The sequence below is a fragment of the Urocitellus parryii genome, chromosome 1, assembly GCF_045843805.1.
Source record: "Urocitellus parryii isolate mUroPar1 chromosome 1, mUroPar1.hap1, whole genome shotgun sequence".
Classification (NCBI taxonomy): Eukaryota; Metazoa; Chordata; class Mammalia; order Rodentia; family Sciuridae; genus Urocitellus; species Urocitellus parryii.
The window spans coordinates 45,519,187-45,546,584 of NC_135531.1; positions in this window are offsets into that span (position 1 = coordinate 45,519,187).

A 27,398-nucleotide genomic window follows, 5' to 3' on the forward strand; every position below is an offset into this window, starting at 1 on the left:
CTTATCAATTGAGAAGAGAAGAACCATTCTCTAAATTATGTTGGGGCAGTTAGCTATCTACTGTTTCAAAAAATACTAAGTTATTTGTTGAAATAGGTTTTAATCCATATGTTATGTGTTTTCACATATGGCCTGAGCTACCTTAGGAAGAGATCCCTGCCACATTATATTTAAGGATATATCTCATCAACACATATTGTGCCACCCCAATCATGTTGGTCTGCTACCTCAGGCCATATATGAAAATACATAACATATGAATTAAAACCTATTTAAACAAATAAAAATATAGAAGTGTTAGAAGAAAACATAAAAGAAGTTTTCTTTGAGTGGGAAAGTTCTCAAAAAAGGAAATCATGCCAGGCAAGGGAGTTCCCACCTTTAATCCCAGTGGCTCAGGAGGCTGAGGCAGGAGAATCATAAGTTCAAAGCCAGCCTCAGCAACTTAGTGAAGTCCTAAGTAACTCAGTGAGACCCTGTCTCTAAATCAAATATAAAAAGGGCTGGGGATGTGGCTCAGTGGTAAAAAAAAAAAAAAAAAAAAAAAAGCCACTGAGTTCAATCTTTAGTGCCAAACAAACAAACAAACAAAAAAAAGAAAACATGAAGCTGTGGACTTAGGTATATGTTTGAGAAAGAGAGTAAGATTGCACTGTGTGTTTAAAATGTAAACTCCATGAATAATTTTGTATCACTTGAATCTTTTATAACTATTAATTCCTATATTATCTATGTTAACTTTAAAAAGTAGAATCATTAACATCTCACAATTCCCAATATCTCACAATTGCCTATGTGTAGGGATCTGAAGATCACCTCTGGAACCTTGATTGGAGACTGCTGAATTAAGCAGGCTAAACTCCTTCTTTGATGTATTATCCCTGCTTGCCGGGCAATGCTAGTACGAATACAGAAGTGATCAGAGGCTGCTTAGGTTGCAGCTTCATCTGAATCTGTTTATTGTTCTTATGATATAACACAGTTAACAGGAATTTGTTTGCCTGTTAACTGCAATAATAATCGTATAGTATTACATATATGAATATATTTATTAATTCTTTAAAAAAAAGAGAGAGGAAAAAAAGATTTATTTTGGTTCACAGTTTTGAGAGTTCCAGGTCATGGTCAGGTAGTTTCATTGCTTTTGGTTCTGTGATAAGGCCACATACTATGGCAGGGTGTATATGGAGGAGAAAAGCAACACATTCCCTGTCCCTGATACAGAAAAAAAGACAACCAGGAAAACTGGGGTTTCACCATTCCTTTCAAGAACATAATCTCAATGATTGGAAGTTCTCCCACTTGGTTCCATTTCTAAATGTTTTTACCACATGCAATAGCACCAGGCCAGGGACCAAGACTCTAATTCATAGGCTTACGTACCCAGCAATAGCTATCATTGAATCCCATTGCTCATTTGCATGGTATAGTCACTAGCAAAGCAGTCATTAACATAATAGCAAACATATATTGGATGTTTACAAAATGACACAACACTGTGCTAAGCACATACAAAGGGGTAACACATGAAATAGAGATCAATTTAGTATTCTCACTTTACAGATAAAAACACCAAAGCTTTGAGAACTTAAATAATTTATTCTAGTTCATGCAATGGGAGAACTGACATGGAAGCCAAGCAGTTGGCTCTCATAGCATGGACTCTCTACCATAGACTAAAACCAAGAATCCTTTCACAAAGCCCTGATGGTGCAGAAGGCTCATTGAAAATGGCCCCATGGTAGCTTGTTTACTGTTGTTCCCTACCATGGAACTATTTTCTCCATGTACACGGAATTCTATATTACCTTTTCCTATTTATTGTTATTATCTCTCACCACAAAGATATATTTGTTCTTCAGTGCATTTCCTTTTATGTTGTCTGCATTAGGATTAGGGATTTTTCTCACTTTTCAATAGTCAGAACTTAGCTTTAGGACTGGTTGGTGATTGAATGAATGAGACAGGATGTACTGGGGTCAGTTGCAATAGACCACCCTTCAGCGCTCTTCAAAATCACCAGTCTTGAGCTAAATATGGTGCACATCTCTTGTCCCAGCTATGTGGTAGCTGAAACAGAAGGATCCTTTGTTCCCAGGAGTTCAAGATCAGTATAAACAATATAGAGAGAACATGTCTCCAAAAAAAAAAAAAAAAAGAAGAAAGAAAGAAAGAGAAAGAGAGAGAGAAAGAAAGAAAAACCACAAGTGACTTCTACTAAGAATCAAATATGGCCTATGTATTTTCCCTTGCACACTGATTTGACTCCTTACCACTCTGTTAAGGTCTGTAAATAAGTCAGAAATAACACCTGGTATTTTGCCAGAGAAATGTTAGAGTTCGTAAACAAGTCTGGATGGTGCCTGGCAAAATGTCAGAGGGAGTGGTTTGAGAAGTAACAAAAGTGAGCCATTAAGTGTGGAGATTCCTTATTGGTTGATTGATGTATCTAGTTTATGCTAATTAAGATAAGCTGTGCAAAATGTATAAATAGCTCTGTTGCCCTACAATAAATGGCTCCCATTCCTACTGTATCAACGTACACAAGTTATTCGTCCCCCCCCCCCCCCCGGCTATTCTGCTGCAGCCGGCCTGCGGCAGATGGTGGCCCGTTACGGGGAGCCCCGGGACACTCGGGGGTAAGTGACGGAAAAAAAAAAAAAGCTGCCCGTCCATAGATAGGACGGGAGCAATCCGCTCGTCCCTAGGCAGATAGGGCGAGAAAGGAAAGAGAGAGGAAAAATGGCCATTTCGAGAAAATGGAGAAGATTGATACAGTATGTTTGTGTCTTGTTTTGTCTCAGTGTATTGTATTGTCTTAGTGACGAAGATATGGAAGGGGTGAGAAGTAAGTTGATAAGGGAAAGAGGCACCCCAGTGGAACCAAGAATAGTTAGGGCATGTGTTGATAAAAGCCCAGGAACTCAAGTCAGAAAGAAAAAGAAAAAGAAAGTTCAGAAGAAGAAGGATTATCAGGAAAAAGGTTACAGCAAAAGGCGATTACTGAATACTTTTCGTTACCGGAGGGTGCGTGAATCTGTGCAGCGGCTGCCATGTGCGCAAGCGGGTCATAGTGCAGCAAGTACCTTCCAAGCAGCAGCGGCAGCTGGCTCTTCCACTGCCAGGAGCCCAAATCTAGACCTGACCTGGAGGCACAGTCTAGCAGGCTCTTGCTCCCTGTGCCCAGTAGCAGTTTGAGTCCGGACACTCCCCGGACTCTCCCTGGGGCCATCTGGGGCTGCCCAGGATGCTACAGCCTGCAGAAGATGCTACCAGCGTCCCTGATTTTTGGTCATTTTCAATGCCAATAACTAAGCTACAATGGTTCTCCCACACCTGGAAGCTAATGAGTAATGAGCACTATTAAGGCTTATTTCAAATGTAACAAAACCTTGAGATAATGTACTAAATTGTTCAGAAGGTTGTTTTCTTAGTAGAATGCTACAAGATTTTCTTTAGCCATCCGGAGTTCCTGCCTTCATCCCAGTGCCAGTGAAAACGAGGGTGGAAGAATTTCCAGTGTTGCTGAAAACCGGAGGAGATTTCGGCTGACAAACGGAGGAGACTTTGGATCAAGCTAGCTGCGTGCAGAACTTACCTGGACTGTGATTTAAGCTAGCTGCCTGCAGACCTGGACTGTGATTGACCTGGACTGTGAGTTAAATCTATTGAGACACTGCTTTACTTGGACTGAGACAACAAACTGTAATCTACAACAAATTGTAACTTGATATCTTTGCTAACAGTGTCATTGCTGGTATAATTTTTCCAGGGGCTTCTTGCATGGAGCCATAAGTTGGCTTGGTATTGTTACATTTTGTATCCTCACTTTCTGTTTGTAGCAGGTTATTTATGGTGTTTCTGTAAAAACCACTATGGTCTTTATTTAAATTAAACAAAAGGGGGAATTGTTAAGGTCTGTAAATAAGTCAGAAATAACACCTGGTATTTTGCCAGAGAAATGTTAGAGTTCGTAAACAAAAGTCTGGATGGTGCCTGGCAAAATGTCAGAGGGAGTGGTTTGAGAAGTAACAAAAGCGAGCCATTAAGTGTGGAGATTCCTTATTGGTTGATTGATGTATCTAGTTTATGCTAATTAAGATAAGCTGTGCAAAATGTATAAATAGCTCTGTTGCCCTACAATAAATGGCTCCCATTCCTACTGTATCAACGTACACAAGTTATTCGTCACCCCCCCCCCCCCCCCCCCCCGGCTATTCTGCTGCAGCCGGACCCCGGCACCACTCTGCTGAACTTCTTTTAATTTCCCCACTTGAAGTCATTGGTCTCACTTAGTTCTTCAACTTGATTTCCTTCTGCTCATTCAGGTGCTGAATAGCTGTCTGGAAACTCATTATCAAAGGCTATCTCTCTCCTGGCAGGTGAAGGATTCAATAGCATTCAGGCATGTGTGACACTCCTAAATTGTGTAGAAATAATTTGGAAAAAAAAATGCTTAAGAAGTAATGCAGTAGTGACAACACTCCTATAGAGACTGTAATATAATACCACAAGCAACTGGATTCTTGTTACGACAACTACAGGATAATATTTTTTTTCTGGCTATTATAGAGTATACCAGATGATAGGAGAAAATACTTTTTTTCTATTGTTTATTTCCTGAATCATAGATAGGCAAATACTTGAAGGTTCTTTTTGTTTTGAATATCTTCTTATTTTAAACATTGTTCTCTTTTAAAATAATTCCACAACTGCTCTCATTTATCTATGTGAGTATTTATTGCAGAAATCCCTTCTCATTTAGAAATACCAGTCACTGCTTCAAAAATAAATACTTTCAATAGCAAATAACACATTTCCTTTCTACCTACCACCTGAACCTGTAAACAACCTTATATCAGTGTGCTTGGTCCTCCTGTTACTGAAGTCTCACCAAAAGTTGATTGCAGCAGGGCACAATAGCATAGGCTTGTCATCCCAGAAGCTCAGGAGGCTGAGGCAGAAGGCTCATGAATTCAAAGCCAGCCTCAGCAAAAGCAAGGTGCTAACCCAGTGAGACTCTGTCTCTAAATAAAATACAAAATAGGGTTGGGGATGTGGCTCATTGGTCAAGTGCCCTTGAGTTTAATCCCTGTTACCTTCTCCCAAAAAAGTTGATTGTAATTAGTAATGGTCCTTGAGCAGAAATTTAATTAATACGGTGTCTTTAAAACCAATTGTAAATGGCTGGAAACCAATTGGAAAATAACTTTGGGAAAAATAGGGAATAGGATAAATACTCATTTTCTTCTTTACTGATCAAATAAGTTCTGATCCTCCTCTTTTAAGTGGAGCACTTATTATAGTTTCTCTTCCCTCTTTCCAGTCCCTCCAATATTAAGTCTATTAATGTCAATTGTTGGCAGATGATACTCCCTTTATTGAATGAATGGGAGTATCTATTCAGGAATGCCTCTTTAAATTTTTCCTCAGTGTCTATTTCATAAAAGGTAGATCTAAAGAGAGGTTTTGTTTTCTTTTTGTTTTTTGGAGGCAGACCACCAGGTTTCATGTCTTACTGAGTGGGATGTATTGTTCCTGACAACAGATGTAAAGTTAATTATTCTGTTCTTGACAGGATCCAAGCCTCTTTATCTTACAGTGAAAAGGCTGGCCTCGAAGCTGTCTGAGTCTATGAAATCAAAAAAGGATCAAAGCAGAGACACAAATTCCTCTGAACTTGAAATGGAAATGAGTGTGTTTCCAGTATCTATTAATCTGCCTACAACCAAGTATATCATTTCAGAAGAATCTCTCAGCACTCTGTCAAAATGACAGGGGTGGTAAGGTAGCCAAGTAGAAACACACTTACAACTTTATTGCTATTGACTAGATAAATAGCCTTCATCACTCAGCATGATGAAGCCAAGCAGAAACAGAAGTGAAGTGTCCATATATCAGCCCATTAGTACCACTCGAATCCCACAGGAGGAATAGGAAAAATGAACACTGGGAAGATAGTGTCACAATACTGCAGAGTCATTTTTTTCTAGTGTCTGGTCACTCCCAGATATGTTTGAATAATTTATTTCATATGTATTTATTGTGGATGCAAACTTTGTGTTAATACACAAAATAGTCATTATATGTGGATCAAATAGCATGCTGGGTACTTTGCATGTAATGATCTCTTATGTTTTCCAAAACAGTGTGACATAACTTTTATTATCACCATTCTAACAGTGAGAAAACAGAGAGTTGATAAAAGCTTTAAAAATAATTTCTATTAAGAAGGGAGGCCAGAATCCAAACCTTGTCTTTCTAACTCAAAGCCCATATTCTAAATCACTTACAGGGTCTGAAGGAGACTGTGTAAAGATGTATGTGTGACAATATAATCTTGGATAAGATGAGAAAATAGACTTTAAAATGTGTACTGTGAATTTTCTGACAAAATATTGTTATGATTTTTTTCCATTTGACAAAAACAAAGCAAGTCTGGGACTAATTATTCTTAGGCTTGAGAATATATGTGTGATTTGATTTAAAATGTGCAATAAATCATGAACAATTAATGTTAGACACTTCAACCTGGCTGTGTAAAAAGTGTTTTTTGTTTTGTTTTGTTTTGTTTTTCCTTTTCCTTTTTCTTTTCTTATTTTTAAAAATCTTCATAGTAAGTTTCTATGAACCCACCAGTGCCTTGATTATGTTTTACTGGGACATAAGGCAAAGAGAAAGAATTACTATTTGGGATGAGTTAACCTCCAAAGAAGGAAGCTAATGTGAGTGTTCTTTAACTTCCTGTGTCATGAATCACTTTGTAGCCTGAAAAACTACAGAACTCTTGTCAGAATGATGTCTGTACATGTATTAAATAATACACATAGAAATATACAAAGAAAATCCATCACACTGAAATGTAGATATCCAGAGGTTTTTTAAATGTGGTGTAGTGATATATGGACTTCTTGGTTAATACACTAAGTAATAAGCAAATCTAATAACCACTTTCATTTGTAGTGGAGCTGAAGACAAAATATCACTGAAATATCTGAACTGTAATGTGATGTGAAAGAATACAAGGTCTCTATTGCTGACAGTGTTGCAGGAACTGCTAACAACTGTGTGACGTGGCACCTACATTCACAGCTGAAGGTGAGGCTAATTTTTCTTGGAGTTTAATGAAGGTAAAGATGCAGTTTTCCTCCTCAAGTTCACTCAGAGGTTTTAAGGCTTTAGATTACAGTCTCTGTTCAAAGGCTTGAGAGTTGGGGGTAGGGACTGTTGGGGAGAAGTAGCCATGGAAAGATGATGCCTGATTAGAGGATGGGCTGCTGGGACACATATGTTTCTTGTGCAGGCAACGCTTTGATACTCAACTCAATATTAAAGATTTTCTTTCCAAAACAAAACAAAAGCCAAGAAATAAACAAAAAAAAGGAAGTCTAAGCTTTTGCCCCAAGTGTAGTCAATAATCCCACATCTATTTAAAGGAGAGTACCCAGATTTTGAAAGTTATCTTAATTGGGGGTAAATAATAGGAAATGTTTAGGAGATGATTCCTAATACCACTACAATAAGAACTGGTATCAAAATATGTAGATTATTGCCCTCAAAGATTTGACATATACAATGCTAAAACTGAATGGTGACCAAAGAGTTTCCCAATAGACTTTCAATCCTACTGGTCAGTAAATGATGATAGTAACATACTGTAATTCATTGTATAAAATAAGTTGAAATTTTAAGTAAATAAATGAATAAATATGTTGGAGAGAAGGGAAACCATAGCTTTACACAGCTTGCCAGTGAACAATGTGGAAATAATGACACAATTATAAAATCTCCACTTTGCAATCAGCATAATAATAATTGATTTAGTTGAGAATGATCAATGGATGAGTAGAAAATAGAACCTTAATAATCAATGGTATATTTACACTAAATCAAATTATTCTCATTAGTTACTTACCATTACAAAGAGTAAATATAGTGATTGTATTTTGTAAAATCCTGAGGGATACTTGGAGAATACAATATTAACCAACATGACCAATAATGGAACAAATTCATACCATATTTACCTCATATTGTGATTCAAATAGGATTCAATACTATTTACAGGACACTTCTAATAAATAACAAATGTCTAGTCTGAATCTGATCATGAGAAAACACCAGAAAAACACAAATTAAGGAGCATTTACATAAACAAACTAGTTCATAATTCTACTTCTTCCCTCCTTTCCTCCTCCTTTCATGCTTAGTGTTAATATATATTTCAGTTATATATAGAATTCTAGGTTTAGAATTATTTTTATAGAAAAATATAAAGATATTATTCCATTATCATATGACTTGTTATACACATTCAATAAAAATAGGAAGGTATGAAACAAAAATCTTATCAGTATGTGAAAGAGTTCTTGAAATTGAAATATGATTGTGGGCACAAACATATAATGAAGATTGGAGCTACTTTATCTGCTGTTGTTTTAATTTTCTATCAGTGCTATAACAAATTACCAACATTTTATGGCTTAAAATATTCCAAACAAAAGAACTCAAAAAATTAAACAATAAGAAAACAAATAACCCAATCAACAAATGGGCCAAAGACCTGAACAGACACTTCTCAGAGGAGGACATACAATCAATCAACAAGTACATGAAAAAATGCTCACCATCTCTAGCAGTCAGAGAAATGCAAATCAAAACCACCCTAAGATACCATCTCACTCCAGTAAGATTGGCAGACATTATGAAGTCAAACAACAACAAGTGCTGGCGAGGATGTGGGGAAAAGGGTACAATTGTACATTGCTGGTGGGACTGCAAATTGGTGCAGCCAATATGGAAAGCAGTATGGAGATTCCTGGGAAAGTTGGGAATGGAACCACCATTTGACCCAGCTATTGCCCTTCTTGGACTATTCCCTGAAGACCTTAAAAGAGCGTACTACAGGGATACTGCCACATCGATGTTCATAGCAGCACAATTCACAATAGCTAGACTGTGGAACCAACCTAGATGCCCCTCAATAGATGAATGGATAAAAAAATGTGGCATTTATACACAATGGAGTACTATGCAGCACTAAGAAATGACAAAATCATGGAATTTGCAGGGAAATGGATGGCATTAGAGCATATTATGCTAAGTGAAGCTAGCCAATCCCTAAAAAACAAATGCCAAATGTCTTCTTTGATATAATGAGAGCAACTAAGAACAGAGCAGGGAGAAAGAGCAGGAAGAAAAGATTAACATTAAACAGAGTCATGAGGTGAGAGGGAAAGGGAGAGAAAAGGGAAATTGCATGGAAATGGAAGGAGACCCTCATTGTTATACAAAATTACATATAAGAGGTTGTGAGGGGAATGGGAAAAATAAGGAGAGAAATGAATTACAGTAGATGGGGTAGAGAGAGAAGATGGGAGGGGAGGGGAGGGGGGATGGGGGGATAGTAGAGGATAGGAAAGGTAGCAGAATACAACAGTTACTATTATGGCATTATGTAAAAATGTGGATGTGTAACCAATGTGATTCTGAAATCTTTGTAATGTTTTGAATAACCAATAAAAAAAAAAACAAAGAAGAAAGCACACACACACAAAAACATTCCAAACATATTCTTTCACAATTCCAGAGGTCAGTTGTCCAACAAGCACTGGGGTAAAATCAAGGTGCATTGGCCTTCTTTCTGGAGACTCTGGGTGACAATCGGTTTCTTTGCCTTTTCCAGCAAAGAGTCCCCAAGCATCTTTTGGCTGATGACCCCCTTCCTGCATTATCAACGTCAGCCAGAATCTTTCTCACATTGTCATCTCTCTGGTCTTTCCCTTTCTTCCTCCTTCCATATTTAAGGACCCTATGATTCTATGGAGCTCACCCAGATAATCCAGTAAAATCTTCATAAATTAGATCAGTGGATTAACAAGGTTAATTCCATGTGTAACCTTCAATTTGAAAGTGCCTCACTTGCAATATCTGAGGGTGTTGCCTCTGGAAATAATAATAGAATCAATTAGGAGAGATCACTAGGAAACTCTAATGGGATGCCTCTTTAAAAGTATGCTTCTCTAATGGGGCGCTTTGGATTTCATTAATACTTAGTGGAGTAAAATATTGCAATCAGATTCCTTGAATGGAATTCCACAGCAGGTCATGATGCAAACTTTGAATGTTTTTATTGACTATGGTTGTTTGGCCCATGTGGGATGTCTACTCTTTAGCATCCCTCATCTGAATTCCACATATCCTTCCTGGCCCAACTTTTTAATTATTTCAGCACCAAAGTGTACTCTCTTTTCCCAGTGTCCACCAGATGCATACTCCTAAATTTTAAACTTTGCTTATAATTAGATATTCTATTCTATTGTTCACCATTATTGTCATTACATTGTTTCCATTTACTAGGTCTTCACTATGGGTCATACTCTGTGCTAAATAAGCATTTTCTCACCTTTCATAACTACCGCTCCAGGTAGTTATCATTATTTTCAACTTGCAGAGGTTGAAACATAGACTCAGGAGATGAAATCTGAGACCCAGGCTCAGACAGCTTGAACATGGGGGAACAGGAATTAGAACCCAAATCTGTCTAGGATGATTTTGATGCTTTTGATCCCTCTGCTATACTGTTTCACAAGATGCTTCTTTTGTTCTTAGATTATAAGCTCCTCCACAGGGAAGACTCCCTTATAATTTTTCTGAAACTCCCACAGCACCTACCATAGACTTAACCATATGGCATGAGCCCTGTACAAGCATAGAGTGGGCAGATTTGACTCAAACATGGGCTGGAAACAGAAGGATGCCATTAGCAATGTAAATTGCCCCAGCTTTGATTTATTGTGTGAGTGAGGCAAATGCACAACAAGCTGAAGAATCTATTTCAAAAAAAAAGTTTTTATTTTGTACCTTTAAAGGATAACCAGCAGATTAGGAAAAAAATGGGAATTTCCTTCACTGGTGTTGGAAAGATGATATGGTGACCTCACTCAAGGAGTCATCTAGAAGAAACAATGTAGCTAGGAGATTATCAATGCTCTAACCACAGAATTTACATAGTTTTGATGTCTAACCAGTTTTCACTAAAACAATTCCAAATAATTCCATTCCAAGGAGTGGTGGTGGTTATGTCCAAATCTCTGTGGCCTGCTCCCTCCTCTCGGTCAGCCCTTTGGGGAAATTGAGTGCTAGTTCTCAGAGCCTCACCCCAATATGAAATTCCAGAACACTTACACTAGTGTATAATGATAATAATTAAGGATTAAAAAGGGCTCTTCAATGCCGACAGATGATGCATTTTATTAGCCATGCAGCAACATATCATTACTTAGATCAGAACATCTTCTAGCATAAAGTCTCTCAAATCTGTGCCTTGTCTAGAAGAACACAGATGCACTCAAAACATATTTTTCAGACCTTCATATCCTTTGTGCTCATGTGGTTTCTTGGAGACACAAAAAAAAGCCCTCCTGGAATGTGTGTGTTCTGCAGAGGAGGAATACGTTTGTGGAGCTACTTTTTAGGTGAATTAACCAAGTTCAAGCTTGAAGACATAGATGATATTCTGTGAGGGACAGAAGGAAGGGGACATTGCTCAAAAACAGGCACTGGGCCAAGTAGGCCTATAGAAAAGCGCAAGCAATGATGAGAGGCTCCTGGGAATACTTCTTGGTGCTGTGCATACATCCTGCTTGGTATCTGAACACAGTGCTTGGCACAGAGCAGGCGTTTGTCAGTTGAATAAATATACTTGTCAGCTCATTGGCACTGGGTTCTCATTTAGAACAGACATATGGCTGAAGCCAGAAATAAATGTGATTTTAAAGTTGACAAAGACTTTGGAGCTGGTCTTATCAAACCCTAGTCTTTGTCCAGTCCAATTTGTTCTTGTACTTTTTCTATCTCACATTTGGGGTCTGAATGCATTTCTCTTTTATGGCAGAATCTGCCACTTGGATCTCCAGACCTCTGTCCCTGAGAACCCTCCACATTGCCCTTCTTACTGGGTGAGTACCTATCTTCCTCAGCAAGAGTCTCCTGATAGGACTCATGGAGAAAATTGTATTACTGAAATGCTGGTAGTATGGGAGGTAATTTTCTTTGGAAAGGAAGATCTTGACGGTGTGGTCAAAGGAAGCAGTGGAGGACTGAGGAGTGTGAACAAAGTGTGCCTTTGAGGCCATTCAGACTACATCACTGGGCATCTTCCTCTGCTCAAGGATGAACATGCCTATCTGCAAAGGTGATGCAAATACAAAAATACCAGTGTATGGAGTTGATAGTTTATTTTTTAAATATTTTCATATCTCTAGCTTGATAATTATGTAAAAAGAATTATTTTATCAGATTACTTATGATAATGTTTATTAAGTTTTTAAACTTACTAAATACATATAAATGTATTAATAATAAATATCCCCAGGAAAACAGTAAATATCTGAGGTGATATAAAATGTTTACCATGATTTAAACACTGTGCAATGCAAACATATATTAAAACTCTACATGGTAAATCTGTAAGTATGTACAAATTTTACAGTCTACTAAAAAGATAAAAATAAATTTAAAAATGAATGAAATTAGAATTCTATTGAAATAATGGGAATGTTAATATTCAATGAACCAACTGGATCATTTAGTCCAGAGGTTTGCAAATTTTTCTTGTAAAAGGCCAGAGAAGAGGGGATGGAGGTGAAGCTTAGAAGAAGAACACTTGTCTGGCATGAGGGAGGCCCTGGGTTTGATCCCCTGCACTATAAAAATTTTAAAAAGGGTCCAGATGGTAAGTACTGTAAACATCAGCACAAAAGAAGACACAAATAATGCATAACTGAATAAAGATGGTTGTGTTCCCATAAAAGTTTATTAATGGACTCTAAAAGTTGATCTTATATAATTTTCATATACCATAAAATATTCATCTTTTTTATTTTTTCAATCGTTTAAAAATGTAGAAGTCATCCTTCCCTCTCATATGGTGTATAAATAGACAATGGGATGGAACTGACCTTCAATCTTTGGAACTGACCTTCAATCTTTAGTTTGCCGAGTCCTCAGCTGGTCAACTCCCTTCTTTATACAGATGAGGAATCAGAGACTCATTGAAGTGAATTGACTTTTCCAAAACCACAGAGAAAGCTAGAAAAATGGAATCCTCATTCTTCATCTGCATTTTTCCAGTATTCCATACTGTATTCCTTCTTTGAGCTTTACCAGAAGGTAGAAGGTAGAAGCTCCCTCTAAGGACCTCAACATTTTAGGAAACGAGGTGTGGGGAGAGGTGAAGGGTCAGGAAGGGGATAGGTGATAAAATGAGGACAGCCAAGCACGCTGCCAGGTGGATGCTATGCTACCTGCACTAGTGTAGCAAAGATGTTTTAAGTTTGACAATTAAGAACCTTAACATATAAAATTATAACTTCTGAAGTTGAATGAGACATTAGAGGTCATCAGCTCTAATTCCAAGAAGAGGACAAGGTGCCTTCTGAGGGGATTCTGATAATGACAGCTACCAGTAAAACCCAACGTGATTAAAGTCAGTGGTCCTTCTACTATTCTGCCTCTCATTATCCTTGATGTTCTTTTTTGTCATGGCTTATGGGATCTCAAAGAAAGACATTCATAATCTACCACTTCAGAAAACAGTATTTTGCAAAGTCATCTATTAGGCCCACATTTCTTTCCATATCCTCACAGGACTTCTTCTTAGTGATCTTAGAAATTCTATTCATGGGGCAAGAGACTTTGGTGTCTATTACACACCAGTAACTAATACCCTGGCACTAGAGGGTTCTCAACAAATTGTTGGTAAAAGGATAGAATAAAGAAAATTTGCATTTGTGGGAGCTCTGCCAACTATTCTCATGCATATTCATTAGTCAGAATAAGTCAGTCTTATGTGGCAAACAGCCCTATAGTTTCCATGGTGATCTTTTTTCCATTTACCAGAGATAATACATTGGAAGATTTTTTTTTCTTAATCCTTGAACAGCTCTTTAAAGTTTAATATGCTACAATCTCAGAATCCAAACTATATTACTTCTCTTCAGACCTAGGACAAAACCTGGTACCTAAATCCCAGTTGAATGGATGAAGAAATGTCTTTTCTTCTCCACTTTCCCTCCTCTCCTCCTTCCTTTCTTCTCTACGTACTCCCAGGGGCACTCAGTGGCCTTTGAGCAATCTTACAGGTATTGCAGCTGACAAGTGCATCAGAGTTTGCACTAGCAGACACTTGCCACCACTCCACATGATGAATCACACAGAGGACATTAATCTGTCAGATAAGCCATGGCTACTAAGGTGTTTAGTATGAGTCCTTGCAATTCTCTTTGCAAAAAATGAAGTGCCTAATATCAAGCTTTGCTATGGTTTTCGTGTTCTATGACCATCCCCGCCTCTGCTTTTCCGCCTCCTCAACCTCCTCCTCCTATTTCACTGCTGGTGCAAATGTGCGTCATTAGCAACCTCTCACTGTGGCTGGAACTTTGTTTCATCTATGAATAGACTTTAACAGCCTCCTTCAAGCTTCCTCTCAGGGCTGCATTGACTCAGCTACACTGGGAACAGGGAGCGCTTTGACTGACAACTGGATTCACCATCTGAAGGTGCCTTAATGTGGACACCAGAAGAGAGATGCAAGAAGATCTGGTTTGGGAGAAGCTCTGCTGAAATAATAAATCCAAACAGCAAACTAAGAGAAGCAGCTGGACTGTTATAGTGGGTGGTTGTGGATGGTGTGATAGTTTGGGATGTGAAATTTGTGATTTTTTTTAAAAAAGATATATTTCAGGTCTGGCTTTGATCTAAAGATTGAAAAGAAATTGCTTCCCCTGAGAAAGAATATTTAGAGATCCAATTTGCAAGTAGCCAAGCTGGGGGAAAAGAGAATTTGCAGAAAGCAAATCCAGGTCATCTGTTCCTAAGTGATGGGTGTTTATTGTCTCTCACACTGAATTCACAATTCACAGCCACTGCTTTTAATTAGTAACAGGAACACAGTCACAGCAGCAGCCAGCTGCAGCACCTGCCTCTCTGCAGACTTTCAGACACAAGAGGGACCATTGCCGGCTCAGGGAGACACAGCTGCTTCAAGCACCCAAAATGTGTGGGAACAAACTCGTCTTGAGCCTTATGTAGGATGAAACCAGCCAAAGAGGTTTTTCCAGAAAGAGGTAACTCATGGCTGTTTATTAATAGGACAATGGATTCACCCAATAGAAATGTTTGGTGTTGTCTGCTTAATTGTTCTCAGGCTGTTATTACTGCAATTAAGAACCTGCAACATTGCAAAACTTCGTCTAGACTAGTATTAAAAAGAACCTGTTGGTGATTTCTTTGGGTAGGAGAGAGCATATAAACAATTCACCTCTGAATCTCACTCAAGTGTTTACACAGGCCACCCTCCTCTCTCTCTTTCTGCATTTAGATTACAATCTTCTCCTGGATTTTCATAAATGTGAGGTGTTTTGAGGAATGCGGCCAGCATGCAAAGTACAGAAAACACCTTCCAATCACTCTCTCATAACTCCAACATGCAATGCATTATGTATTAGTGAATAAGTTTGCTGTTTCTATAAGCAATCACTGTTAAGGTTTGAGTTTTCATGTTCTTCATCTCAATCCTCTACCTAGAAACAAACCAGAACGCAAGAAACAGCTTCAAAAAGAGTCAGATGGGGCTGAGAAACAAGGTGACTTGAAAGATTCCTGTTTCCCAAAATACTGCAGCCTCCAGGAAATTCCACAAGTGGAGCTTCAATCTTCCTAAAATCCCCTCCACCTCTGGTTCCATGAATCTCCACTGCCGTGCTGTCTCCTACCACTTACAGTGATCCCTCTTTGTCTCCTCTCTCGTCATCCACAACCATGCATACTCTTAATCCTTAAATATTTGCTTTCACTTAGCAATATTTAAGATTTCTTCATGTCTTTTGTAGTTTGATAGTTCATCTCTTTTTATTTTTAATAATATATTTTTATATTTAATATGAGTAGGATTACTGTAGTTTTATCTCTTCACCTATGGAAGGATATTTTGGGTGTTTCCATATTTTGGCAACTATGAGTAAAGTTGCCATAAACATCTATATGCAGAATTTTGTGTGGACATAAATTTTGAACCCCTTTGGATAAATGCCAAAAAGTTCAACTGCTAGATTATTTAGTAGAAGTATGTTTGGTTTTATAAGAAATTATCAAACAATTCCAAAGTGGCTGTGCCATTTTACATTCTTACCAGAAGTGAATGAAAGATTCAGTAGCTTTGATGATTGTTTCAAACTCAGTTTTGGTGAGGGAAAAATATAAAGAGATATAATTGTTAAGTAGGATTAATTCAGAGCCATTCCTACCCTAGGACTGTTTTTCAGCAAATAGTGAGGGGCAGTGTATAGTAACTAGGGAAACTTTACCCTGCTACTTATCAGATACATGGTCAAAAACAAGCTACTCAATCAATCCGAGCTTCATCTTCTCTTATCAAAGATTGAGACAGACTCTTGTACATATTTTTTTAAAAATTGCACATGAAAGAACTATCATAATCATGAACATATAGTAGGCACTCAGAGTTTCTTATTTGAATAATAGAGACTCAGCTTATTTTCATTGGATTTTTGGTGAAGACATGAAGATAACCTCTGCTCCAAATTCTTTTATTATAGCTTTAAAGTACTGTAACTAAAACAAGAAAATGACTTCAGTGTTCTTAATGGGCATGAAATGTCTCAGTTGCTATTTCTACCTGTTTTAAAAAAAAATGAGTGACTAGAAATGTCACTCAGAGTCCTTGACTTATGGAGATTTCAAGCTCTTGAATACAGTGCTACACACTTCCAAGGGTTCAGCTTACCCAGGTATATCTCAACAGGTGAGGGCCCCAGGGGAGTTGGTCAGTAGTTGATCCCATTTTATTCAGTCTGAGAGCCTCACTGACCCTGAACACTTTATATGAGAAAAATCATCAGTTGCATCTTGCAGACATGTTGTAATTGCAGTCTTCAGAGAGCAAAAACTTCACCTTCCTGAATGTGCCATGAGGTGGACCATATTTTCATGTTTCCCATTGTTTTTGCTATATATATATATATATATATATATATATATATATATATATATATATGTATGTATGAGCAAGTTATGTGCGTATGCTGTCTGCAGCCTAACTTCTCTGAAATAATTTATTCAATATTTTTATAAGCTCCTTGTCTGTCCCTGAGCTAATGATTACATTTGGCTTATCAAGTGAATGCAATTCATAGTGCACAAACTTAGCCTCAGCCCCATGTTTCATATAACTCTCTTGATCTGCTGGTTTTTCATTAAGGAGCAACAACAACAACAACAACAAAAGTGAATCTAAATAGTAGTCTTCTGTTGCACAGTTGGGCCGGTTTCTCTACTTTGGTCATTATTATAGATATGACCAAGCTGTCAATTATTGTTTCACTGCTCTCATATGCACAGCACTGTGCAGAGTGGGAAACAATGAGTAAAGACCATGAATTAAGATTCAAAGATTAGAAAGTTAGGGTTTCTCTACTCTGATAGGTTTATTTCTAAAAATTAATAATGGAGGGGAAACTTGTATTTTTTATTACTAGATAATAGTTGACATATTCCATCACAAGTTTTCCTTTGTTTATACAAAGGTCTAGAGTTGGGATGACAGAATTATCCCTTAATAAGTGAGCTGTGGAGGTGACATTGCTCCAAATAATTTCATTGCCAGGAGATTGTAAGCATTTATATTTTAAAAATTCATGTTGAGTCTACTGAGACCAGTAAGTAGAAATTAACTTAGTTTCTTAAGCTATAGAGTGTGAAAGGAAGATTGGTCACAATTCAGCAGAGTCTCAAAGGATCCTCTTACTATATTACTTAATGCAAGAATGATATTCTGGAATCAAAACTCCAGCATAAATACAAGACCAATGAAATTTATTTGATCTGAGAAAAGATGGCATTGTGTTGTCTATAGAAAATAGAACTATGCATTGGGATCATGGTTTAAATGTTTATATTTCCCCAAATTAAACTAAGGTGATCACACTGTATATTCCAAATCCTGCTCCATATTTCCAATTGCAAGCTAATTTCAGAAGCTAGATTCAATATTTTATTTTCTATATAGTGTAACATTAACAAAAGCATTGTCATAATATAATAATAAGTTTTCTTTTAACAACATTAATCTTAAAGAGATTGGTGATTTCCTCCTAGACTAGTGACTTTAGGCATCACTGGGTCAATTATTAAGATTCCTCTATATGCAAGTATTCTAAAAAGTAGAAGTAACTTAGTTTGTGATCATTTTTTAATTGACATGAAATTACATATATTTATGGCCTAAAACATGATATTTTAAGTATGTTTGTATCAAGAAATAGTTAACTCAAACTGAATAGCCTCACTTTTTTTGTGTGTGGTGATAACTTTAGTTATCAAGCTTACACTGCATCATCAGTAACTACAGTCAACATGTTGTGCAATAGAACTCTTGAACTTACTCTTCCTATCTCACTGGAATTTTGTATCTTTTGACCATCATCACCCTAACCAGCTCCTCACCCCAGCCCCTGTTAATCAGCATTCTATTCCCTACTTCTATGAGATCAACTTCTTTAGATTCCCTATGTAGGTGAGATCATGTGATATTTGTCTTTCTGGGTTTTGAAATATAAAATTATAATGTCATTTACAGGGCCTGTATTTGACTTGTGCCTACTCGTGTAGAGGCTATGCATGTTAAAATACTTAACTACTTTCATACAGACAGCAAATCATCGCTGCCCCCAGCTCCCATAATGCCTCATAGAACCTTGTGCTCCCAGAGCCTTTCCTGGGCCCTCCCCTCACCAAATTACCCAGTGGAGTCAGTTGTCCACAAAAATGGTCGTGGTCACTTCCTTCTCTATATCCACACCCTTTGCAATACGATTCATGGCTCTTCCGTCAAGAGGTAGTTGTTGTTTTTTTTTTTTTTTAAGCCTCTTTATTTTGAGCTGATTTTGGTATGTGATTTCAACAACAGAACACTGTTCGAATGATATTATTTAAATTATAATCCTAGGACTAACAGACCTGGAGTATACCCTTCTACTCCCTCCCCCCACCAAAAGAAAAAAAATAATAATAATCTGGAACTAAAGAACAAGCCCAAGTAGCATGACAAATGAAGTGGAATGGAGATGATCCATCCGCATTGAGGCCACTTCAGTCCAGACTAATCTGCCAGCTGTCTAAAGAGGTAGGAGTAAACTCAGCTAGGATTAGAATTGCCCAGCTGAGCTTCACCCAAACTGCTGACCCTCCGATATGTGAGCTAAATAGATGGTGGTTATCTTAAGCCTCTTGCTTTTGAGGTACTTTCTTATGCAGAAATATTCATTCTACATTTATTGTATCATTCAGAATTTATTATGCAGAAATAGGTAAGTAATTTACCAATAATCCAGCATCTAAGGAGTAACAACCAACATAGCAGGAGTCCTCCAGAACCATGCTAAGGTCATTCTCCATTTTTATTGGTTGTTCTCTATGGTGTGGCAATAATTTTATTAGAGCAGGAATCTGAGGTTTTAGATTTTTAAATTCTATATGGATTCTGTAAAGTCCAGTAAGTAGAAATTAAATATTAGACTAACCATTGCAGAAAGATCTGTCATATTTCACCAGATGTTTGAAAGAATCCTGGTACTGGATCACTTATATTCCTAGCTGTAATCATTAATTGGTTAATTGTAATTAGACACACTTCCATGATACTATGAAGTAATTTTTTAAAGTTGAAATGGTTCATTAAAACTTATTCTTAGTAATCACTGCTTTTCATACCAAGATTAAATAGAAAGAAACATTTCCTACTCAAATTTCTCTCTAGGCAAAACTGAGCAAAAAGAAGACAAACATTTTTTTTTTCAAATGGGTAAAATCTAAAGAAGCAGAAAACTTATGTCCACACAAACACTTGCATGTGGATGTTTACAGCAACGTTATTCATAATTGTTAAAACATGGAAGCTCCCAAGATGTTTTTCAACCAGTAAATGGCTAAACAAACTGTGGCACCTCCAGACAATGGGATATTATTCAGTGTTTAAAATAAATGAGCCATGAAGGCCCAAAAGGCATACAAGGAAATTCAAATACACATTACTAAGTAAAAGAAACCATTCTGAAATAGCTATATACTGTATTCTTTCAACTCTGCGACATTCCAGGAAAGGCAAAACTACGACGATGGTAAAACAGATCAGGAGGCTTCTGGGTATGAGACTGGTAGACACATGTCATTAAACATTTGGAAAAGCATGCAGAAGACCAAGACAGTTTTTAAACAAACGATGGATTTGGGTGGTCAATAATAGGAAAACATTGGTTTATCAATTATAACAAACATATGAGACTGGCGTGGGATGTTGGTGGTAGTGGAGACCATGGGGTGGGGAAGGAGTATATGGGAGCTCTCTAGTTTCTGCTCAGTTTTGTCATGAACTCAAAACCACTCTGAATGTTAAAGTCAGTATTTTAAAATGAAGCACAAGCATTTGGTAGAGAATTATCAATGAGAGAATGAAAAAAAAAACTTCAACATTGTTATCTTTAAGGAAAGCAAATCCAAACTACAATACCATTACACACCCACTAAAACAGCTAACGTTAAAAAGGCTGTTGGCACGGATTAGGGTTCCTAGAACCTCCCTGCTCCTTGCTTATGAAGTGAAACTATTGCAACCATTTTTTCTTACAAGATTAAAGCATACACTCAGTAACTCTGCTCTGTAATATTCACCCATGAGAACTGTAAACATACGTCAATTAAGAAGACCTGTGTACAAATATTAACACCAGCCTTATTCATAATATACCCAAACTGGAAATAAATGTATACCTAACAGTGAGTGGATTAACAAATCCTTACAATATTTGGCAATAGAGTGAACTGCTGATTTAGTCACAGCATAGAAGAATCTCACAGTCATTGTGCTGAGCACTGGAAGCCAGACACAAAAAGTAGAGACCAAGCTAAAATGAGGTCATTGCTAAACTAATATGACTGGTATCCTTATACAAGGGGGAAATCAGGACACAGAATCATACAGAGACAGAAAGATGTGAATGTACTTGGGAAATGCCAATGATAAACCACAAAATACCTGAGGCTACCAGAAACTGGAAGAGAGGTATAGAACACATTTTCCTTCATAGCCCTCAAAAGGAACCAACCATACCAAAACCTGAATCTCAGACTTCTACCATCAAAACTATGAGAAAAATAATTTCTGTTGTTTAACCCATTCAGTTGGTAGTGTTTTCTATGGCAAACTAACACAGTTGCTGAAATTGAACAGCAGAAATTATTTTTCTAATTTTTATTTGTTCTTTTTTAGATACATATGACATAGCTATACATGGAAGTAGAGTGTATTTTGACATATTATATATACATGGAGTGTAACTTATTCAATTTATAATCCCATTCTTGTGGTTGTACACATTGTGGGATTTCACTGTTGTGTATTCATATACGAATATAGGAAAGTTATATTTGAATCATTCTACTATCTTTCCTATTCCCTTCATTTCTTCCTCCCCTTTTGTCTCATCTACTGAACTTCTATTCTCCCTACTCTGTTATTTTGTGTTAGCATCTGCATATCAGAGGGAAAACTTGGCCTTTGTTTTTTGGGGGGATTGGTTTTTTAACTTAGCATGAAAGTCTCCAGTTCCACCCATTTACCTGCAAAAGTCATAAAAATCATTCTTTTTATGGCTGAGTAATATCCCATTGTGTATTTATACCATATTTTCTTTACAGTCAAACTCTAGGACAAATTTCATTGTTTTTGTTTTTTCTCCACTGCACTTCCTTTTTAGATAGAGACTATTCATCACACTCAGGATTTTTCCCAGATCATAGAGAAAGTAACTTCCAACCAGTGATCTGACATCACAACCCTCAGGTTCACTTATATCTTACATTGAAAATATGAGGCACGCTTATTTAAAATGCAGGTTTCTGAGTCTCAGAGAAGATATAGAAAAATATTTTGTGGGGAAAGATAGTCATGGAATCTGCATTTTTTTTAAATGTTTCCCAGGTGATTCTGAAATATATGGAAGTTGGGAAATCACTAAAGGAATATTTGGATGGATGGCCAGGGCCACATAGGGAATAATTCAGTGAGTGACAACCCATCATTCTCTGAGTACACCTCTAATCTGGAGCTAAGTAAGCAACTCCACCTGCCTCCAAGGAAAAGCCACTTGATAAAAATAAAGGTGAAACCTCATTCTTCCCTATCAAAGGCAACAGAGGGATGCCTGGAGCCCCAATCTCCCATAAGCTATTCTTCACCCTAATATGACCCAGAGAGAAGGAAAGTGTTTGGGTAAATAGTTGAACTCTTAATTACAGTTGAATTCTTAATATAATAATTTTTTATCTCATGCTTTATAATAGAAAACCTGGTTACACACACAGAATTTAATAGTAAGACTTACTTCTTTAAAACTACTTTAGGGAAGAAAAGGATTACGAGCAAGAAGAAAAGTTATCTTCTTGCTTCTCCAAAGACCAACAAGCTCTGCACTGGATATGCTGGAAAATTCAAGGCCTAAAAACATTCTTTTGCTTTCCTCCTGCTAGAGTCATCTTGTTTTGTACATTAAGTTCACAAGATATAGGACAAATAACTGTATCTTGAAACTATTGGAACCAAACCCAAGATACAATTGGATGTTATATAGAAAAGGGCAGCTTATGGAATTACAAACCTTTGTTTAGACAGCATTTGGTAATCCCTAGGCAAACCTCACAAGTTTCTGTTGGGAAGGTTGAAACTCCTCTGAAATGCCTCTGTGCCTTTTATCTTATCTGCAAGACAAAAAGTGGCACTGGAATTCCACCCCAGGTCTGTCTTCTCAGTTAAAGAGTAGAGCATACCTTACTTAAGAATGTCTGTATCTTCCTGGGATCAGTTACCACCATCTCTGAAGTCTGGTACATGGGGGTATATATTATCAAGTCAAAGCCTTGGCTTACTCGCCTGAGAAGAGATAGTTTCGGGGTTTCTGTCTGAAGATTTCTTATTAACATGTGACACAGGAGTTTAATTGGGCTTCACAAGGAGAAAAAGGATTTTTTGTTAGAATCATGGCCTCTTTTTAAAACATGTCTTCTAACTCAAAGATAACATCTCCCGTGTTCCTTTTCTTCTTTTTATTAGGTAGCAAATGAAGTGTAAAATGCAAATAAACAGAGCCGTCATGTAGTTTTCACCTCTTTACAGCACTGATTTTCATGACTTGAGCAAATTGGACCATTGGGGCATTCTTGACCACTCTGCCTAGTCCCCATAGTATAACATGCTGTTGGCTTTTATTTTTTTACACTCTTATTCTATTCCAATTCCCTAACACCTTTATTTGCCATGGAAAATTTCTAATCATCATTTCATTGATCATATTCAAAGTAAACACTTGCAAAATGCAGCATTGCTAGTCTTCCAGAAGCTCCCTGGCATTATGCCTTCCCTCCACAATTGTAAGGTCTCATGCTTGGGATGGTATGGTGTGCACCCACACCTGTGCATGCATGTGCCTGAGTTTGTGCATGCATGTATTTGGGTCATGGAAGGAGTGAAAGGGGTTGTTGTTTGTATTCCTGATCAGTAACAACTTTAACTTATAAAACTTCATGATTAATAGAGAACTAAAATGAATCTTAATTCACCTCCTTGATTCTAGATGGAATAAAAAATAATTTTGATAACCTCTCTCTTGTTAAATACAGGTTATCTTTTATATTACCTGGACCTATTCAATTAATGTGGCAGAGATTTAAAAAAAATGAATGTGCCATTGAGAATGAATAGTAGTGAATATCCCAAAGAGATATCCATTTTGAGGTTAATATAAGTGTTAAATAAATTTTTTGTTGCATTACTTTTGTATTATCATTTCCAGAAAGAGAAGAAATCAGAAAAGAGAATTGTTAAGAATCAGAAACCTAGAATTGTTAGTAGAATTGTATTATAAGAAAATGCTAATATTTTTTTAAAGACAAGATTTTGTTTCCTCAGGATGTATCAGTTAAGCTCTACTTGTTTTTTTTTAAATGATCACAAGCAATATCCAAAGTGTCTGTATGAAGACATGAATTGGTGTGAACATACTTTATGTACAGAGATATGAAAAATCGGGCTCTGTATGTGTAATAAGAATTGTAATGCATTCTGCTGTCATGTATTTAAAAATAAAATCAATTAAAATAAAATAAAATAAAATTGTAGGTTCTTGACATATTTAAAAATATTTTCTATGTTCAAACCATCACAATTTTAATAGTTCATTTGTAAATCAATTTTATACAGGGTGGATTTGTTTCAAAAGCACCTATGCTTTACAAGAACCTATGTCTTGTAAACAAAAGTCACAGGGTATTCAATTTGGAGTTCTATATTTTTCTAGAGACACTCTGGATTTCTTGAGCAGTAATCACATAAGTCATATGAGTCTTGGACTTGCAGCATTTATTACTTATATTTTGCTCTTGTTTTCCCATCATAAGATCTGCATCCATTGTCTTTACTTTAAAGTCAAAATCCTATACATCTTCCAAGTCTACAGACCATGTATCTTTGAACTGTGGTCTGTTTATCCAAAATCTCTATGAAATTACAGCTCTTTGGCATCAAGGAGTGAACTCTGGTTGTGATGTATTTGCTGTAGAAAATAAAGTGCCTGTGTTTGCTGACTGGATAAGGTGATAGGACACCCAGACAGGATCTATTTGCTGGAGAAATGAACATCCAAGAAACAATGCTATTGGCCTCTATGATCTCCTCTTTCTCCTTCACAAATAATGACAGCTTCTGTTATACAGGAACTGTATAACCTTGTGGATGAGTCACATACAGCCAGCTCCCTCAATCTGAATAGAAATGCCAAAAATTTAACCACCAACAGACTTGTATCAGTCTGCTGGCTGCCATGGGAACATGTGAAAATGAGAAATGATAAACTGCTTTCTCATCCACCCAAGTCATGATTGAACAGTGGACAAATGACTGTTTTCTAGCTATTATTTAGGAGAACATCACTGATCCTAGAACCTGCAGTTCTAGACCACATAGAACCCCAGACTCTAAAATTCTAAACCTTAGACACTTAACTGGTGTCCTTCTCCCTACCTGGCCCTTCTTGTAAGGCTACAGATCAACCCAGCCTGAGAATCTGGGCTCATTCACACCTCCTCATTCCTCCTTGATCTTCAGAAAGAACACATCAGTGCATCAATATTTTCTACTGATTTCACTTTTTAGTTAGTCATCCAGTTCACTTGTTTCTCTTTGTTGGAATAGCCATCAACTTAATTACAGCTTCTGTGAAGATTAAATAAAACAAAGCAGAAGAAGAACAACTTTGATACAAAAAAAGATTTATCCTCCTTCACAGAGATTCCCATCTCAATAAATGTGCCTCTCATCCAGTCTATTTCTTCTATCAGAATTGTGACATCATGCTTTATATCATCCTCTCTCTCTCTTTCCTTGAATTAAAAAGATCATGTTAACCTCAAAAATAAATCTGAATGACGGATTAGGCCCCAACTTCGTTAACAAGACTCCTAAAGTACAAGAAATAAAATAAAAATTCAATAAATGAGATTGATTCAAACTAAAAAGCTTCTGCTCAGCAAAAGAAATAATCAATGAGGTGAAGAGAGCACCTACATTTTGGGAGAAAATTTTTGCCACACACACATCAGATAGAGCACTAATCTCCAGAATGGAAAAAGAACTCAAAAAACTTAATACCAAAAAACAAACAACCCAATCAATAAATGGGCTAAGGAGCTGAACAGACACTTATCAGAGGAAGAATTATAATTGATCAACAAATATATTAAAAAATGTTCAACACCTCTAGCAATTAGAGAACTGCAAATCAAAACTGCTCTTAAGATTTCATCTCACTCCAGTCAGAATGGCAGTTATGAAGAATACAAGCAACAATAAGTGTTGGCAAGGATGTGGGGGGAAAGGCACACTCATACATTGCTGGTGGGACTACAAACTGGTGCATCCAATCTGGAAAGCAGTATGGAGATTCCTCAGAAAACTTGGAATGGAACCACCATTTGACTCAGATATGCCAGTCCTCAGTCTATACCCAAAGGACTTTAAAACAGAATTCTACAGTAATGCAGTCACTTCAATGTTTATAGCAGCACAATTCACAATAAACAGCACAATTCACAGCTAAACTGTGGAACCAACCCAGATGCCCTTCAACAGATGAATGGATAAAGAAACTGTGATTATACACAATGGAATATTACTCAGCATTAAAAGAGAATAAAATTATGGAATTTGCAAGTAAATGGATGGAGTTGGAGAATGCGCTGAGCCAAGTAAACCAATCTCTAAAAAACCAGGGACCAAATGTTTTCTATGATAAATGGATGCTAATCCATTTGGTGGCAGGGGCATGGGATAAGTGGAGAAACTTTGAATGGGACAAAGGGGAGGTAGGAGGGGGGAAAGGGGTAGGAAAGATGGTGGAATGAGACAGACATGTATGATTGCACAAATGGTGTGACTCTACTTCATGCACAACCAGAGAAGTGAAAAATTTGCTTCATTTGTGTACAATGAATTGAAGAGCTTTCTACTGTCATGTATAATTGATTAGAACTAATAAATTTTTAAAAATCAAAGGTAAGAATAGAATTCTAAAAACAAGAGAAAAGTGACAAATCACGACTAAAAAAAACCTGATTAGGACAATATCAGATTTCTCATCAGAAACCTTACAGGCCAGAAGAGGTTGAGATGATATATTCAAAATCCTAAAAGAAAATAAAAACTGATGAAGAAGAAATAAAGTCTTGGGTTTAATAATAGGGCACCGAATTACATTTAGGAGGGATTATTTCTGGTGTCCTGTAGCCTAAAAGAGTAACTACAGTCTAAAGCAATCTATGATATACTTAAAAAAAAAAAACTAGAAAAGGCTGAAGTTTCTCAACAAATAAGAATGATAAATGTTTGAGGAGATGGAAATGCTAATTACTCTGATTTTCATCATTGTACATTATATACATGTACAGACTTACCATACTTTAACCCTATAAGTATGTTCATGTTTTGTATTTAAAAAAACAAAAGAAAGAAACTATGAAAAATAAGCAATCAAAAAATGCATTAAAAAATCTGAACTCCTTTTCCTTTGTTACCCATACCACCTTACTTGTTTATGGCATCATCACTGTTGATATCTTGAGACCATCCCGACTTGCTATCCCTCATTCCATTCTTGTCCCCTTTCAATCTTTTCTTATTTGAATGGTCAGAATAATCTCTTAAAAATAAAAATCTTACCATAACCTACAATGTTCTAAACCTTACAAAGGCTTTTCTGAAAGTCTTTCATTTG